At 41.2% G+C, this 14,737-nt stretch overlaps 1 pseudogene; it reads left to right on the top strand.

The window, feature by feature from the left end:
- The first annotated feature begins 917 nt into the window (after window positions 1-917).
- LOC122021664 lies at window positions 918-3,383 on the top strand (annotated as a pseudogene).
- The last annotated feature ends 11,354 nt before the right edge of the window (window positions 3,384-14,737 follow it).

Raw genomic sequence — 14,737 nt, 5'->3', positions numbered from 1 at the left:
AAATATTTTTTTAAATAATTAAAAATATAATTAATTAAAATATTTTTAAAAAAATAATTAAAAATATAATTCGTACTTAAAAATCATTATTCTATTATGTCAAATTAATTTTTTGAGAGTATTGATATAATTAAGAAAATCAAGCGAACACAAAAGATTTGATTCCATATCATTTAAAGTTCTCTAGATACATTATGTCGATTTTGGTTGAGCTTTTGTCAAAATGAGCTAATGAAAATTTGAAATTAAATGATATGAAATCAAGTCTTCTATATTTGTTTAAATTTTTTTAATTATATTTATGTCTAAAAATCAATTTAATCAAATATATTGAAAGTAATATATTTTTTTAATAAGAATAGGATCTTTAAAAATAAAATATGTATAATTAAAAAACAAATCCCAATAGATTGTTATAGGTAAAATAGTTATAAATTACGTAATTTAATCATTCTAGAAGTTGAAATAAAATAATAATCTCGTACTTTAAACTAGATAAATATTTTAAAAATTAATTTTTAAGCACGAATAAATTGTGTTTTAATATAGCGACGGCGAGTCATGCAGCATGGATTTGCCGACGATGCTGATCAAGACCTCGGCACATGGAATGATCAATGACCCGATGGAGACGTGACGAGCGCCCGGCTCAGTTTCATCGAACCTCCTCGCTCCCTCAGCCGCCTTTCCGCCATTGGATCGGGCACCGGACGGCGACGTCTCCGGCGCATTCCTGTTGGCATGCCAGCCACGTGAGCTTGCGGTGAGCTCACCTTCAAAGCTCAGGCATTCCTGTTGTCGCTTTTGCTTTCTGATTTATTTTTTTATATTGGTCCCTGTTTCGTTTTCTACTCTTTTATTTATTTATTTATTTTAGCCCTGACTTTTCCTTTATTCCACCGTCACGTCCTGTTCCCACTACCTCGCACCGTGTCTGGCTTTCTTTTCCTCTTCGCTCGTTCGCCTTCTTCGTCTCCTCCGCGGTTCTCTCTCACTCTTGCGTTTTCGCTCCTTGACCCCTCTGCGTGAAAATGTTAACATTTTAGCCCTCACCTCCTCCTCCTCCTCCTCATCCTCCTTCTTCAGTTTGTGGTTTCGTAAGTTTAGAGGTTTCTGGCCCTTGCCCTCTCTAAGCTTCGCCTTTGCCGTCGCTTCGTTGTGGTCGCTTTCAGTGTTAGAGGGGGTTTGCAGTGGGATGGAGAAGAAGCTAGGGTTCTTCTCGGCTTTTCGAGGGGAGATTGCGCGGGGGTTGTCGCCGGCGAGGGCGAGGGCGAGGTCGAGGTCGGAGAGTCCGCATCGGAACCACTCGCCTTTCGCGCTTCCGAAGCGGTGGAATCGCCGGCATCCGCGGGGGTTGCCGGCAGAGCTGCTGGTGCCGGCGTCGGGGATTCTGTCGCCTCTGGCGGAGGGGCCGGAGGGCGACGGCGAGGATCCGGGGAAAGAGGGGTGGGGGCAATGGGTGAAGGGTCGGATCCACCGAGCGCCGTCTGTCTCCTCGGGAGCCTGCCGCCGTCCGGACCTCCGCCTCCTCCTCTGTGTCATGGGGGCGCCGCTAGCCCCCCCGTCCACGTCTCGCCTGCCAATCCGCTCCTCCACCTCGGCATCAAAGACACTCCCATTGTGAGCATCCTCCTCTCCTACTTCAGTATTCTTTGATTGTTGATGCCTGCTTTTCCTCGGAAGCCTCTGCTGCCTCCCATGTGGTTGGTGGTGACATATTTGAGAGACTACATGAATGCTTCATCCGCAAATTGATGGAATTTCCGAAGAATCTGAGATTTAATACTATAGTTTGTTGCAATTCCCTCAATAAATGCGTCTGTCCTCCGTCAACTAAATAATCTTCGTCTTCATATATGATCGAATCAGTTCTTCAATTTGGGTAGATGCTGCCCAAATGTGTTGATTTTTCTTCAAATCATCTTTTGTGGTAGGAAACATCTTCGGCTCAATACATTCTGCAGCAGTACACCGCAGCTTCAGGAGGCCTCAAACTACTGAGCTCCATCAGGAATGCATATGCCATGGGGAAGGTGAAGATGGTAGCGTCGGAGTTTGAGACGGCCACTGGGATCGCCAAGAGCCGGAATGCAACGGACGCCGAGTCCGGTGGATTTGTCCTCTGGCAGATGGCGCCAGAGATGTGGTACGTTGAATTGGCTATCGGCGGCAGCAAGGTCCGTGCCGGTTGCGACGGCAAGCTTGTCTGGCGTCACACTCCCTGGCTCGGTGCCCATGCCGCCAAGGGCCCTGTTCCACCCCTTCGCCGAGCTTTGCAGGCAAAAAAACAACTTCCCCAAGCTCAGCTCAGCTCAACTCTGTCGTGTGCTCTAATTTCATTGTCAGATAAATACAATTCTTATCGACGCTAATTAACGCTGTAGGGACTTGATCCATTGATCACAGCGAACATGTTTGCCGACGCACAGTGCATCGGCAAGAGGAATGTTAATGGAGAGGACTGTTTCATCCTCAAGCTCTGTGCGGATCCACGGTCATTGAAGGCTAGGAGTGAAGGCCCCGCGGAGATCATCAGGCATGTCTTGTTTGGCTACTTCAGCCAAAAGACTGGACTTCTCACGCATGTGGAGGACTCACATCTGACTCGAATTCAGTCGAGCGCCGGAGGCGATGCTGTGTACTGGGAGACCTCAATTAACTCCTCTATCGATGACTATCGCCCGGTCGAGGGCATGATGATCGCACACTCAGGGCGTTCAGTCGTCAATCTTTTCCGGTTTGGTGAAGTGGCGATGAGCCACAGCAAGACTAGAATGGAGGAGGAATGGACGATCGATGAAGTGGCTTTCAACGTTCCCGGCCTCTCACTTGACTGTTTCATCCCTCCGGCTAACGTAAAACGTGGAACAGTCAGCGAAGCCTGTGAGCTGCCGCAGCAATCGGAGAGGGGAAGAGGCAGTGTGATGGGAAGTAATAGGTCTAAGGTTGCAGCGCTTGAGAAGCCTCACGATGTGGATAATGACAACATCTTGTGGAGAGACGTCTGATGCCAAACTGAAATTGTTCATGGACAGTCTTTTGATCAAACTGACTAGCTATGACTGAAACTATAGGATCTCAGGAAGGAATTTGATGGATTTAGGTATCTGCGAATGAATTCATCCTCTGTAAATATGGGCATAATTGTTCATGAGTGCCATCAGTTCCAGTATATTTGCCTGCAGCAAAATTCTGGTTTGTTTTTTTTTTTTCATTTTATGTACTTCAACGCTGCCATAGCTGCTTGTGACACAAAGTGGATGTTAACCAAACTTCTGCAGCTCTCTCTGATATCAATGGTTACTACATGCTCGCTGTAATGTTGGCTTTTGCCATGTGGTTCTACTATCATGTACATGCATTGGCTTTATTATTTCATGACACTCAGAAGCTTCATTCTCATCGATGTTTTTTCTCTTTTGGTTCTTGTGGGTCCTTGTACTCGTTTAACGAGAGGAGTGTCTAGACCTTACCCTCGGCCGGATCCGAACTAGACCTACCCCGGACCCATAATGGGTCAATTGGCGGTTCAAATCATCAATTCAATGCTATTTTTATTTTTATTTTATTTATAAATGTTGGAATAGTTGTTTTAATCATTGGTGGGTTTTTTAACGGTTGAGATTATTTTATATTTTTTTTTCAATGACTATAATTTAATGTTCATTGATCATGTCCGAAAGTCGATAAGATGGATACTGGGGATATGACGCTACCGCTGACCTCCTGTGGATTTCGCTCCGGTCTTGCCAAGTTGCGCCAATGCCGAGCTAGGGAAGGGTTCTCGGCGATGACCCTTCGATGCTCAAGTCAGACTCCAACGAAGAAGCAAGTAGCGGAGCAAGAAGAAAATTGTAGTGCAACAATAGAAATCGCATACCACGCATACCTCCGCTAATGCTTGGACCCTCCTTTATATAGAGCTCCTGTAGCGTACGTGCACGTTTCCCAAGGCGAACACACATCTCAAAGTTTTCTTTGAAAAGACATGTCAGTAAAGTGTCCCTGACACAGTACCTTAATGGGCCGAGCATATCTCTGAAGTGACAGTGGATCCTCTGTCTGACCATGCCACATGTCAGCGGCACAAGCTCCCAAAAGGATGTCGAAAGATATCCTGCTGTATCTGTTGTTTGGCTTAACGGAATAGTCGTTCGGCCAGAATTCCACTGTCCCCGTGCTGTCTGCTGTCAAGCCGAGTGGGATAGCAGCTTAGTCGGAAATCCTCTGCCCTCGTGATTTGTCACTGGGCCGAGCGAGATGGCCACTCGGTCGGAAGCTCACTGTCCATGTGCTCGGCTGATGTTGAGTCTGCTGCTCGGCCGAGCGAGGTAGCCACTCGGCTCGACTTCTGCACATCATTCTCCCTGTTGGTGCGGGAAACATCCGACGATCGAACCTGTGTTTTGATTATGTCAAAGGGTTCAAAGTTAATTTGTTTTGTTATCTGATATGTTTGAATGAGCTTTGCAAGAAAGTTCTAAGTGTACTTAGGCAAAATTCCTAGCTGCGGTTAGATAGGTGGAAAACCCTAAGGGGTGGTAACCCTAAGTAAGGAAAAGTCCTATATGCGGTTAGGTAAAGGGAAAACACTAGGGGGCAGTAACCCTAGGTTCTAGGGGGTGGTAACCCTAGGCGGAAAGTCTTGATGAGTCGAGAGCTTCGGGCAAAATCCTAGAGGGTGGTAACCTTAGGTTGAAATCCTGGTGTCGCGAACCGGGTGGAAATATGAGCGGGTCGTGGAGCGGACATACAGCATGAAGACCGGAAACTTCGGGCGCTGAGCAAAAGTCCAATTGGTCTAGAGGATCAACTGATAACAGGTATATTCTCCTAAGTGAAGTAGGTAAGGACGCGTTCCCCGATGAGGGAACAGTAGGCGTCGATTCAACCTAGGATTTCCGAAGGAAATCCGAAGTCAGAACCGGACAGTCCGAATGCTGTCAACTTATTTGTTTGATATTATTTGCTACTTGTCTAACTCTGTTTTGCAGGGAACTAACGATTATGCGGACTGGGTTCAATCGAGGGATCGGTCGATCGAATCCAGGGATCGATCGACCGAACTAAGGATATGAGTTGACCTGATCGAAGTAGGGTAATCGGATCAGATGAGGAGGAGATCATTTGATCGGTCGACCGATTCACTTCAGGTCAAACTTGATCTCGAGTTTCAAGGATCTGGATCAGATCTAAAGAGGCTATAAAAAGGAGCCTCGGGTAGCACTTCGAAGACAACCAAAAATAGAACAACTTGTGCTCCTGTGCGCTGCTCCGAACGCCTCAACAACGCTTTGCTGTTCCGACAATCGATGACTACTTTCTTCATATTATATTGTCGGTGATCCGGTGATGAGGAGGGGCCCGGTCAGCAAGGTGGTCAATGACATGGTGGAGGTCAAAGTCAAGTTGGTCAACGCCCCGGTATTATCGTCCGAGCACTATTCGGGCACAAGCGCTATTCACCCCCTCCCCCTGTAACGACCACCCTTCTTACTATACTACTCTCTAAGGGTGACCGTTACTTAACTACTAACTCTACTTAACCGGTATGATCAAAACCACGAGGAGTCTCTACCAAAAAATTCCGGCAGCATTTCCCCTATACCGGTGACCATAAACTGAGATACATATATATATACATCAGCCACAGGCGGTTGGAATATATATCAAACACCCACGCAATTAAATAAGTGTCAAACACCAAAAATACATACCTACTAAACTGAGTTCATTTTAGCATGCAATTTAAAACAAAAATAATCTCAAATGACATGGATCTTAAAGTATAACTTCAAATGTTTCTTAATAACTAAAACACGGAAACTTAGGAATAAAGAAAGAAAACTAAAAGAACTCCTTTCTAGCCCCAAGACTTCCATAGTCCTGGCATCACACACCATCCGTGTCACCTTCCTTTACTATATCTTTTCCTTTCCTTTATCTGCAGTAAGAGGAAATGCAAACTATAAGCAAAATTGCTTAGTAAGCGCTATCTAACTCACAAAAACTCGAATATGCATGTATACAAGAAGAAACTAGAAACTGTATGCTTTAAAAGAAAACATATATAGCTACTCATGTTAATCTAATAGCAATAAAGATTACTCATGCTCAACTAATAGCAAAACAATAAAATTAGCATACTCATGACATATAAGAACAAAAACTGCATTCTGGAAGATAAAGCTAATCATGCTAAATAACTAATCAGGAAACAAATAAAACTAACACTGCATGCTTTGAATTAAAAGAAGTTAAACTTGCTGACTCTAAACATAAGTGAAGCTTGTTTCATTTGTTTCAAAACTTATACTTTAATACTTTAAAATAATAATCAACTTCTCTTGGGCCCAGGCTTAGTACCAATGCGCGCTCCCTAATAGGGACTGTGGTAGCTAGTCATCAGTCCTACGAGGGCAAAGACCTTGGAATTGGTCACCTGGATTTGTTTAACGACAACCTTGGAAGTCGGGTACTAGCCTCTTTAAAATAAAATACTTGTTATCTTGTAATATTCTTATAATAAAATGTCTTGGCATTCCTTTGGGCACTTAGTGTGCTGCTGATCCCAATACTTAAAATTTAGGGATCCTATCAAGACCTTGGTCTTTTCTTACTTATAGCTACTTATTATAGCAAGGAAAGTCTAAACTAGATGCTATATATATATATATATATATATATATATAGCATTGTAATGGCCCGACCCTTTGGCCTCTTGGGCAACCCTTGTGGCGGCCCAACTAGCGACCCTTATGTCGACCGATGACCCTTTGACCGTGCCGTTACTCACTAGGACTTTCCACCTGCCTGGATTTTGCCTCCCAGATTCGAACTCTAGACCTCCGGGCTTAAGTACTAGAGTTTATGAATCACGGTAACCAAGTGAGCTGGTTACCAGGATTCATAAACTCAGTACTTAAGCCCGGAGGTCTAGAGTTCGAATCTCGAGAAAATCCAGGCCAATGGAAAGTCTTAGTGAGTAACAAGACGGTTGTCGGTCGACGACATGAGAGATCGCCAAATGGGCCGACGACATGAGAAGCCAAAGGGCCGGGTCGTTACAATAAAAAGGCGTTACCAGGATTCATAAACTCTAGTACTTAAGCCTGGAGGTCTAGAGTTCGAATCCCGGTGGAGGCAAAAATCCACTGGCCAGGGGTGGAAAGTCCTAGTGAGTAACGGCACGGCCAAAGGGTCGTCGGTCGACGACATCAGAGGTCGCCAAATGGGCCGACGACATAAGTGCCGTTAGTTGGGCCGCCACAAGGGCTGCCCAAGAGGCCAAAGGGTCGGGTCGTTACATGCCCCCCCCCCCCTCCTCCTCCTCCTCCTCCTCCTCTAGCGCTTTCCAATTTATTACGAGGTCAAAAAATTGGGTACACATAAAAAAACAAGGTTTAGATAAAAAAAAAATTGAGAGAAAAAATTTCAAGTTGCAAATTTTCAAATTTTCCAAGTTAAACAAAATTTGAAACAATTTCCAAGTTAGAAATTTTTTAAAAAAACTTGAAACGCTTAAACAGTTGACAAGAATTTAAAAGCATTATCTTAATTGCTTGTCATTTTGTCAATTAAACATTTAATTCGATAATCGGTTTCCAGGTTGTGGCAAGGCACTAGACTTTTTTAGTTATTGGATCATCAACCACTTCTAGAAAAAACTTTTTAAGGAATTGAAACATTTAATTTCTTCTGAAAGCCTTCATTAATAGAAGATTTTAATCTAGATATGATTTTGAAACCCAATAGAGGTTTCTTCTTACTGAGTTAGTTAGATATTTGGGGGGAGGGGGTACATATCCTTTAGATATTCTTCTAAGTTGTCCTAATGTTTTCTAATGTACCAGTTTAATTTTTCATAAATATTAAGTTTTGACTTTTGAAAATTATTCATGCATGCATGGTCGTTTTTCAAATTTTCGATTTCTATTTTTAATTTTTCATTTTCTAATTTTAGATTATCATACAATTATAGAGGACATGCTTTTACTAAATTCAATTTTAATTCAGTGTTTTCCTTTTATAGTTTAACTAGATCTTTAGCAAGACTTTTAATAAATTTAAAGGACTATTTGGGAGATAAAGTGCGTACTTCACTTACCTCAATTTTTTATGCTCCTCCTTCATCGCTACTTTCTTCTTCTGATGATTCTCCTCCTCCATGTATGCTCATTTCCGAGCAGGTCTCATCTTCATCTTGGTGGATTGTTGTTAGAGCAAGTCCGGTGTAAGCTTCGACTTCAGATTCGAAGGACGATGATTCATCCCATGTGACGTTCAGACTCATGCGTTTAGAAGATGTCGATCTTTGAGACTTTTCTTTCTCCTTGTCCCTTTTCTTTAATTTTGGGTAGTCATCCTTGATGTGCCCTTCCTCGTTGCAGTTGTAGCATCGGACCTTCCTTTTGTTTCGATAATCTCTCTTTGTCTGCGATTTAAACTTATTAGACCAAACAAATTTATTGAGTTTACTTACCAGAAGAGATGCTTCGTTTTCATCAACTGATTCGTCAGAGTCTGAATCGTTGGTCCTTGCCTTCAGGGCAACGTTTTGACTCGATCCTTTTCTTTGTCCTATGCACCAAGATTCGTGTAATTCGAAAGTAGAAAAAAGACTTTCTAAAGTACTTACCTCGAGATCCTTGGATATATAGTAGAAATCTACTATAGCTGTCCATTCGGATGTTCTTGAGAACGCATTTAACGCATACCTTTGTATGTCTTGATTCGTTACCGTTTCTCTGAGGTTTGTTAGTCCGGTGATTAGCTCCTTGATTCTTCCGAGTAGTTGTGCTACTGACTCTCCTTGTTCTAACCGGAGGTTCGCTAGTTGATTACGGAGCACGTCCCATCTCGCAAGCTTTGTTTCGGAAGTACCTTCGTGTAACTCCAAGAACTTTTCCCAAAGCTCCTTCGCCGAGTTGTAATGTCCGATCTAATTTACTTCCTGAGGTGGCGGCACACTAAGCAAGTGGAACTCGGCTCGTCCGTTCGCTACAAAATCATATTTAATTATTAATAATATTTCAAAATTGGTTTTAAAAAATACCTCCATTCGTTTCTTCCACAACGAACAATCTCCCTTGAATTTAGGTGGAAAGATTGTCGGTCCGGCTATCGTCTTGATCTTGTTGCTTCAGATGGCGGTTAGTCCTTTTGAGGCGGTTGGGCTCTGATACCACTTGTTGACGCAGCGGGCCAACAAGAGGAGAGGGGTGAATTGCCTGAAATAAAAAAAAATACACTCCTCATTCTTTCAACTCTAAAAATGCAACAACAATAAAATAACAGAACTAAAGAAGACTGAGCAATTGACTTGGTTACAACCTGGGTGGTTGTTAATCCAAGGCGGTTGAACATCTCACTAAGAATCTCCTTCTTTGATAGCAGAGAAGCTTTTTACACACTGAAAGCTCTAAGAGTTGTTAGGAAGTTAGTATAAGAGTTGATTGATTATTTCCTAAGTCCAGGGCCTTTTTTTATAGCTCATGGAAAATCTATCTAAAGACTTTAGGGCGCCTCCCAAGAGGTGGAGGGTGCCTCCAACGTAAAGGTTTACCCACTCGTAAACGGTCAAGTTGACTGGTTTGAGGGTGCCCTCAATGACATTGAGGGCGCCTCCAAGACATGGAGGGCGCCCTCCCGCTTGAAGAAGGCGGAGGCTCCCTCAACACTGCATTGAGGGCGCCTTCAGCTTGCTTTTCCAGCTCCTTTAGGCCTTCGGAAGCTCAGATCGCTTGGGTGATTGCAGCCAACTGAAATAGGACTCACCCGAACCCAATTTCAGGCCTTCTCCTCGAGTAGACTTCCGCTCCGGCTTCTCATCCCTCGAACGTCGCGTACGTTTTTCTCGTCCACCAGTGTACTCTTCCGCAGCCCTTTCGTCTCTCAAACGCACCGAGCCGGTCGACTCTCTTCCCATGTCATCCTTCTCGCCAACTACGTCTTCCACTCGACTTCCTGCGCTCTTAAGCTCCTACACACTTAGACATAGGGATTAAAACAAAACAGGACCCAACTTAACTTGGTTGATCACATCAAAATAATCACGGGGTCCAACAATCTCCCCCTTTTTGATGTGCATCAACCCAAGTTCAAGTTAGGGTAATACAAACAAGTAATTTAAAGAAGTTACAGAACTAACATCATTTCAAGGAGAAAGTTAGCAAAAAAGGAATTGCAATACTAAAATGAATTGATCTATTAAAATTCAGAAAATAAATAATATAAAATAAAATAAAATATTCTAACTTCCCCTAAACTTGTACCTATCTCTCCCCCTTTGATCATATCAAAAAAATAGGGTACACATAACAAAAAATAAGGTACAGATAAAAAAATATCGAGAGAAAAAATTTCAAAGTTGCAAATTTTCAATTCCAAGTTAAAATATTTTTAAAAAAACTTGAAACGATTAAATAATTGACAAGAATTTAAAAGCATTATCTTAATTGCTTATCAATTAAATATTTAATTCGATAATCGGCTTCCAAGTTTTGGCGAGGTACTAGGCCTTCTTGGTTATTAGATCATCAACCACTTCTAGAAAAAGCCTTTTAAGGAATTGAAACATTTAATTTTTTCTGAAAGCCTCGATTAATAGAAGGTTTTAATCTAGATATGATTTTTGAACTCAATAGAGGTTCCTTCCTACTGGGTTAGTTAGATATTTGGGGGTACATATCCTTTAGGTATTCTTTTAAGTTGTCCTTTTTTTTTGTAATATACCAGTTTAATTTTTCATAAATCTTAAGTTTTGACTTTTGAAAATTATTCAAGCATGCATAGTCATTTTTCAATTTTTCGATTTCTATTTTTAATTTTTCATTTTTTTTAATTTTAGATTATCATACAATTGTAGAAGACATGCTTTTGCTAAATTCAATTTTAATTCAACGCTTTCCTTTTCTAGTTTAACTAGATCTTTAGCAAGACTTTTAATAAATTTAAAGGACTGTTTGGGAGATAGATTACGTACCTCACTTATCTCACTTAGCAAACGGTCAAGTTGACTGGTTTGAGGGCACCCTCAATGACATTGAGGGTGCCTCCAAGGCATGGAGGGTGCCTCCAAGACATGGAGGGCGCCCTCCCGCCTGAAGAAGGCGGAGGCGCCCTCAACACTGCATTGAGGGCGCCTTCAGCTTGCTTTTCCAGCTCCTTTAGGCCTTCAGAAGCTCCAACTGTTGGAGTGTATACTGAAAGCCTAAGCTTTGTAAACATTCATTATCACTACAAGAAAATTTGCATTCAACAACACTCAAACGACAACGGTTTTATACCAAATCGTTGTCTTTTTACCTTTTAACAACGGTTTTAACAAAAACCGTTGTCTTTTAGCAATTTTTTTGGCCTACGACAACGGTTTTTAAAAACCGTTGTCTATTTATGTTTTTTTGGGGCTATAACAACGGTTTTTAAAGACTACGACAACAGTTTTTGAAAAATGTTGTCTATGTGCGCTTTTTTTGGGATTACGACAACGGTTTTTGAAAACCGTTGTCTATTAAGTGTTATTGAATAGCGTTGTTTTTCTTCTTTCGCCGCTTTTTCCCCTTCGCAATTTTTTGCCGCTGCTGCGTTTTGTCTTTCCCTCTCTCTGCCCCTTTACCTTCTCGATCCCTAAAACCTCTCACTTGCTCTCTCGTTTTCTATGGTGATGGTGAGCGCGCAGCTGTGGGATTGGAGTAGAATGGAAGGCTTAGAGGTTTTCAATGCGTGGTGATCTTTGTCGACGCATCCTAAACCTCATCGCATACCTCTGATCTGTAGCCACAGATTGTACCAACCGCGACCTCGACGACCTTGGAGCACTGCTAAGATCAAGCAGCACTTCTGTTTTATTCCTCTCTCGACTCGATCGCTCCTTTGTCCATCGCACGCTTTCATATTCTTTGCTTTTTCCTTTTCTTCTACAGATCATTTGAAGATGGAGGGCGATCTCCTTTCCATGGCTTCCACTCAGCGCTTGAAGTTATTCCAGGGAAGCCAGGCTTTTCCCTCCAACCTCCACCTCCATCTTCTGTCAAAACTAGGCATTCTGCGAAATTTAGGAGATAAAGAAAGCTGGTAAGCGAAATGAGTTCTTGGTGGAAGGGTAACTATCCTACAGCCAGGTCCAATGGTGACTCTTCGAGGAGGAATTCGACGACCACTGAGGAACAGAAGCAGACGAGAAGGACAAACACGTTCTACGGACCTTTGGAATCACATTGGCATTTTCCGGAGCCCGAGAAGAAGAAGCCCCCTTTGACTTCAAAATTGACCTTCAGGTCCTTGTAGAAATCGCTCACTAAGGTCAGCAAAAGCAATGCATTTCCAACGATGTTCCAAGGCGTCCACGATCCGAATGAGGAGAAAGTGGTGAAGTCGTTGAGGGACACACTACTATCGAAGGGTCAGCTACCTGAGAAGTATGATGACTACCATACACTTCTCCGGTATGGCTAGAATACATTTGTTAAGTAGCTGGAAGAAATTTCTCTTTTTGAATCCTTCTTATTATTATATTGATCATACATGTCCTAGTTCTATATCGTGTGAAAGAATTTTACTATTGATGCTATAGCTTTCTATTCTTCTCTGCAGATTTTTGTGATTGCGGAACTTCAACATGTCTAAGGCAGAGATCATGTTTGTTAATATGCTCAAGTGGAGAGATAGTTCTGGTGTTTATCTTATTGCAAAAGTAATATATTCCTGACATGTTTTTCTCCCTATGGGTTACTATGTGGGCATTTCAATTCAACACCTCACGACTTTTACTGACTTTGACACAAATATGATGAAACAAATAACAATTTTCATCCAATTTCTACAATAATATTTCTGCCGAGATCTTTTTCCTTGCAAACATTAAATCAAATGACAGATTAAAAAAATGTCTTTTAAATGCTGGTTTTTTCTAAATAATGCTTTCATTTTTTTCAAACATAACCATGATGATCCATGTGAATATACATTCCTTTGCAGGTTTTGGATTCTTTATAGGGCCAAGCAAGATGGACCAGTAGTCTTGGTAAATTACCTTACTATGAATATCATCCTATACCTTGGTCATCTCAATATAACTGTTGTACAAACACCTATTCAGGGTTGGCGTCATCCTTGGGAAGGGCATGGAGATCACTCACATGATCATGTGCCTGAAGACAAGGTATTATAGTACAAGCATGCCTTAATTCATCTACAATTTCCCTTTTGTTTGTGTATGTATAAGATGCTTCCAAAGCTTCAATATGATTATTGTTGACAACAGGTGCTTATTCATGAATAAGCTCCAAGCAGATTCAATTTCCCTATAAGATGTATGTTTGGATTCATGGTATAGACTAAAAGATTATTGTTGTGGCACCTTTACCTTAGAAGTGCTAACAAGCTCAATGCACATGATGAATCTCTTTGCTATCCTTTCAAACTGCTAATTTCTAGCTTCAATATGCATTGACATTGACCTGTTATGCTTGGATATCTTCTAGGTGTAGATGTTAGAACATCCAAGATATGCGAACTTGGAATATTGAATTATAGAGCTAAGCGAGTGCTTTGGATTGCCCTCCGCCAGCTTGAAGTAATTGAGACCCACAGTGGATATGGTTCTCATCACACATCTTTCCTGTAATGAATTAAGATTGTCTGCTACATTTTTGACCTGGCTCTGATCCATTAGATCTGTGTAACTATGCTGTAAGATTTCACAGTAGAACGAGAGACATGTGAGAAGGTGATTTCTTTGACTCATTTAATTAGATCTAGTCCTTTATTTGCTAATACTTCCCCATACTGATTTTTTTTAAGCATGTTAGAATTGTGAAGAATTTCTAATTATATCTGTGTGCTACCTTTCTCATAGTTTATTGCAATGTGTGATAACTATTAGATGTTGCTATTCTTTCTCTCCATTATGTAGTCCTTTGATTAATATTTGCCAATTTTCCATAGTTTTTCACTTTAAGATCTTTCAAGCATCTAGTGACAAGTGCAAATTGGTTAGCATCTAGTGACATCCTTGTGTTGACTTTAGAGATTAAAAATTGATGTAATTAGCATGTTTTTCTGGTGCTATAATCCAATGATATAATTTATTCTTCCAATGCGAGTAAACATTGTCAGATTCTTTTATACTCCTTTATGTATTAGATTTCTTATGATTATTTCTTATTGCCTTCTCATTTTTCTAATCGTAGAGATCGAGCGAATCAAAGAAATACTTGCAATGCCGAATGGAAAGGTTAGTTTGCATCTAGTTTAGCTTTTTCCCTCTTAATGGAATATTCTTGAGATAGAAATGAGTGCAAAATAAGTCTGTTAATATCTTAGTTGTCTCGGAAGAAGTCTATTGTGTCACTTGTGCTAGGCTACTGTATAATTTACTTAATTCTATATTTTTCCTTATGCTTGACGTTATAATTGTTCCTCTTTGAAAGTGCCCTTAATCTTAGTCCTTAATCTCCTATTGACTTTATTCACAGATTATTAGTCTTGATGAAACGCATACCTCTTGGGCGCTTGACAGATAAGTAGATTAGAAGTCTTTGTTTTCTTAAACACACTAATGGTTTTATTTTGTTTCTAGAAACTTGATGGCGAAACAAGATCTGTCAGAGCTTAGTTAGCTTAGTTTATGCAATGCTACAATAGATTTATCCGAGAATCCCTTGATCTCTCCTTTAAGATAATAATTGTTGATTAAGAATCACCCACTAGTGGGAATTACATGAAGCCCTTGATC

This window comes from Zingiber officinale, chromosome 9A (assembly GCF_018446385.1).
Source record: "Zingiber officinale cultivar Zhangliang chromosome 9A, Zo_v1.1, whole genome shotgun sequence".
Taxonomy (NCBI): Eukaryota; Viridiplantae; Streptophyta; class Magnoliopsida; order Zingiberales; family Zingiberaceae; genus Zingiber; species Zingiber officinale.
This window is presented reverse-complemented; position numbering and strand designations above follow the sequence as displayed.